The sequence below is a fragment of the Onychostoma macrolepis genome, chromosome 22 (genome assembly GCF_012432095.1).
Source record: "Onychostoma macrolepis isolate SWU-2019 chromosome 22, ASM1243209v1, whole genome shotgun sequence".
Taxonomy (NCBI): Eukaryota; Metazoa; Chordata; class Actinopteri; order Cypriniformes; family Cyprinidae; genus Onychostoma; species Onychostoma macrolepis.
The window spans coordinates 14828128-14833084 of NC_081176.1; positions in this window are offsets into that span (position 1 = coordinate 14828128).

Sequence of the window (4957 nt, forward strand, 5' to 3'; positions counted from 1 at the left end):
GACAAAGCGATAGATAGATAGATAGATAGATAGATAGATAGATAGAATAACGAACAGACAAACATATAAACAGAGAGAGAAAGACACATAGATTTTGTTAAGCGTGTTTATTCGAAACCAGATGAAATTATTGTAATCTTCAAGGTATGTAATGTTCAAAAGGAATTGCAATCTTCGAAAGAAATTGCTAAAAACTGATTGTTTCCAAACGTATCTTTATTTATTAGATATATGATGTCAGAATATTATTATAGCTAATATATAAACATATGACAGAAAAACAAATCAATAGAGAGATAGATACAATAAACAGACAGATTAATAGACAGACAGACAAACAAACAAACACAGAGAGAGACAGGCAGATCGATTTTGATAAGCTTATTTATTCTAAACCAGTCAAAATGATTAAAAAACAAAACAAAAAAAACCTAGAGGCAACAAATGGAATTTCTAAAATAATGATTGTTTCCAAACAAGTTTACCACAAGAAAGCATTTTAATTTATATCTTTATTATTATATATTAATACATTTTACTGTATATATTAATTTAAAATATTATATATTCATAAAAAAATATATTATTATAAATTTATTTTATATTTTACAATTATATTATTTAAATATATATTATTCAACGACATATTTCTTCGGTTGTTTTTTTCCCTGCCCAAGACAGATGTTATACATGAACGTACAGTATGTGTTTATTGAAAAGCACCTCTTGTTATGCAAATACTAAGAGTTGTATGTACATTACAGTGCGTATATATGTGTGTGCCTCTGTCTGTAGGGGAAGCGCGAGTGTTGATCAGCTGGGAACAAGCGTTTGTGTGTGTATTTGCGTGTCGGGCTCCCTGTGGCGCTGCCTGCCAGGCGCTGTCACCAGCCCCTGATTGACAGCTCTGATAAGCGAGGAGGCAGGCTGCAAATTCTGCCAGCGCACGTCACGCTCAACGTGCGTGTGTGTATGCGAGGCAGCCTGCGAATGCTGCCAATGTACGTCACACTTACCCTGTCGGCCTCATATCAGTCTGAGAGGGAGAGAGAGGCAGTTAGCGGAATGAAAGACTGCCGCAAGCCGGAGAGGGAAGTAGAGCGGGGAAGAGGGGAGAGAGGGAGGGAGACAGACTGTCAGGCGAAAGCAAAGTCACTGGGCAACATCAGCCCGCTTGGTGTGTGTGTGTGTGTGTGTGTTTTAACAGCACAAATACACAAAAATGGACACTCACAGGTCAGAATATTTCAGGTTATTTTTCATGAATTTAAATTAAAAACACATAAGGCCCATTCCCCAGAACGATAACTATAGTAGCGTCCACAGCAGCACATGTTCTATTTTGAGTGGGAAGCGTGCAATCTGCAATTGTGTGCAGTCGATAATGCTCACGAAAGAGTGCAATTGCTATTTTCACACTTTAACTATGCACACAGTTTTTTCCACTTTCACAGGGAGAAGAGGGGAAGGGGGCAAAGTATTTTGTTTTGGGAGGCAAGGCCCATGAATGCCCCCCTATAGTTACTGTCCTTGGTGTGTTCGGGACCTATACTGTCATACACAATATAAAGTTGCATAGTCACACAGTCACATACATAGGCCTATATACATTGAATGTTTACATGCACAACCATAAGCAGATAACATAGCCTAAGTTGAGAACCTGTAAGGAAAAGTGTTTTATGTTGGTTTTTGACATTACATGACCTTAAATTACAACACACTGTTGAGTTGTGCAAGATTGTGACTGCATGTGAACATGCTGCTTACACATTCTTGACAATAGGCCACAACACTTTGTCAAAGCTTAGTGTGCAAAATGTGACTGTGTGGTCTTGTGACACCGTTCTTAATGACATCAATGCATTTGCAGCATCCTCTGACAAGTTATACCATGTATACAAAGATTTATGGAATTTTGTGAGTTTTCCAAAATGTTAAGTTGGAAAGTTCCTCAGAGATCTTTTCAGTTGTATGAAAAACACTCAAATGTCTGATTGTTTTGGATTTAAAACTATGATAGAATGAAAAAAAAGATTTTGGGTTATTTTGTAAAACCCTGGAGTGGTTTTATGTTTCATGATGTTTTGTGTTGTAGACATCCATTAACATGTTTCCAAAAAGATCATAATGGATGATAAAGTTTTTAAGCTGGAAAAAATGTAAGCTGTTCTAGAATTCACCTCAGAGTTATAGTACAGATGTTAAAGTTAAATTCAGATTTTACCACAGAGTTTGCCTCGAGTTTACACAAGTGTTTACCTCAGTATTTTACTTTATATTTTACCACAGAATTTTGGAATTTACCTCAACTTTTACGTCATATTTTACCCTCAGAGAAGTTTAGTGCAGACTTATGAGTTTACTTCAGATTTTACCATATTTTAGCTCATTGGTTACCTCATATTTTACTTCAGATTTTACCACAGAATTTAACTCCATTTACAAAAGTTCTCAACTCAGATTTCACTCCAGAGTTTACCTCAGAAGTTTAGTGCAGTTTATTTCATATTTTAACTGACAGTTTACCTCAGAGGTTACCTCATTTTACTTCTGATTGTACCACAGTAAGAGTCTACTTCAGTTAACCACAGACTTTACATCAGATTTCAGTTTGCCGCAGATATAGTCTACTTCAGAAATACCTTATACATTGCAAATTTTACCTCAACTTTTACCTCAGTGTTTACACATGACCTCAGATTTTACACCATAGAAATTTGGTAAACTTTCCATCAAAATAGTAATATTTTGGACTAATCGGCTGGCATTTTTATTAGTTACTGTGGATAAAAGTGTGTGCTAAATGATTAATTATATATGTAAATTACATGTATTATCATCCCACAGACTGTCTAAGAAGGGTCTGTGCTGTAAACTGGTCCAGTGATGTACCTAGCAGCTATCAGTTACAATGCGGCCTTTAATGTAATTCTGTTCTGAACGCCAGAGAACGTGCTGCCATCAACTCAACCCTTGACACCATCAAGATCTTGCTCAATATCGACAAGACAGACAGAAAGTCGACCTCCAAGGAACTCAGCGAGGTCATTCACTGCATGGATTCGGCCACAGTCCCAGGTAATGACAGCATCTTGCTGGACCTGATTAAACGCTGTCAAAGTTTGTAATTTTACCTTCTACATGAGGTCATCACTCTGTGCTGCTTGTCGGAAAGCTTTAACTCATGCGGTTCATGAGCAAGGATGAGTAATGTCTCCTGATCTCAATCATCTTGGGATCATTATCTCAGTTCCTTGAGTCTGAGGGGTAAAATGTAGAGGATTTTGATGGATCTGTGTGGCATCTCAGTGGCTGGTATGTAGATGTTTTTGTTTTTTATGTCATGCACTTTCCATGGTAAATCTGAAGATTTTCTATCAGTGTGTGTAGACCTTCAATTGAGTAATTATGGTGGATAATATGCTAGTGGTTGTGATTTCATACGTTACCTATACCACAAAAGGGTAAAATCCCTTTAGATTAAAATGACTGTACAAGTTTCATTTAAAATCAGAGTAGGGACTTCATATTCATAACGAGGGTTCAGGATTCTCTGCTGCGTTTGCTGGAGGCCTTACTGACAGTTTGTAATGCTTCATGGAAGACGTGTAGAAGACCTGGTAACCGAATCTCAATAATTAATATTTATTGGTGGAAATGTGGCCTCTCTGTAGATAAGAAAGAGCGAGTTATGTACAACTCCGCTGAACCACCTGTGTGTTCATACACACACACATAATATAGAAAGATTAAAAAGTACATATGTGTGTAACTGTATAATTTCCTAGCCACTTATTACATTAAGCCTACTGCTGTGTAATGTTTTACAGGAATTAAATACTATTTAACATTTTAAATTAAATTTTAAATAAAAAACAGTGGCACAATCATAAATCCTGATCGTGGAGCAAAAAAGGTGGTATAATTTTGTTAGTATTATACTATACTCCTAACCATTGTAGGCTGATTCCCTGAAAAGTGGCTCTGTGGGACTATTAAATCTTTTTGTGTATCCCGACCTGCAACTGCCATCAGTTTTTTCGACTAATGACAGCGAATTGGATTTCCAAAAGCACAACCGTATCTGCCTGTTTGCAGCAAAAAGTAAAACTTTCTTGACGTTTGGCAACCATTGATCATTTTCACAAACTGCCTTTTCTTATGTCCTTAAACCACACTTGATTGATTGATTGTGTCAATGAGTTGATTCAATCATATTAAATAATACTTTTAACATTTTAGTGTAATCTATTATTAGCCATCACTTGAAAAAATTAAATAAAATGACAGAATATTTCTTAAGACCCCATAAAGATCTCTGTTTCCCACGTAAACTTTTCTGAGAGTAATATTACCCGAATATTCCTCATATTTGATTTCTTGGGAGCATGATTACACATACAACTCTGCATGCAACGCAATTATCATGGAATAGTGTCAAACATTACAATCCACCACTGTGCAGATGACAAAAGTAGTTTTTATGAAGTTAAAAAAATTATTTTAAGTTCAGGTTGCGTCACAATCCTCTCTTTATGCGTCCTCTGCTGTGTTTACTCGAACGCCGCCAACTAACGACCCGACAACCGCGAAAACAAACAGCAGTAAGATGGCCGACTCCCGCGCGCGGCAGGAATATCTGACATTCGTTTGTTCCGTCGCCGTCGCTCCGAGCGACAGAGGCCAATTACTGCAGCAGCCGCGTGACCTTTAGCATGCAGATGAGCCGCGCAGCGCACGCGCTTATGTGTGTGTGTGTGGCCGGTAAATATTAACGGGAACGGAAGAGCGGAGCCATAATGACGCGTGGATCGTTATAGGCTCGTTAGGGAGCATGAGACGGAGGATATTAAAGAGCAGTTAAGAGCAAAACGCAGGCACGCACATGCACACCTTTCTACAGGATACTCTCTCTCTCACACACAAACACAAACACACACACTTCACCTGTCTA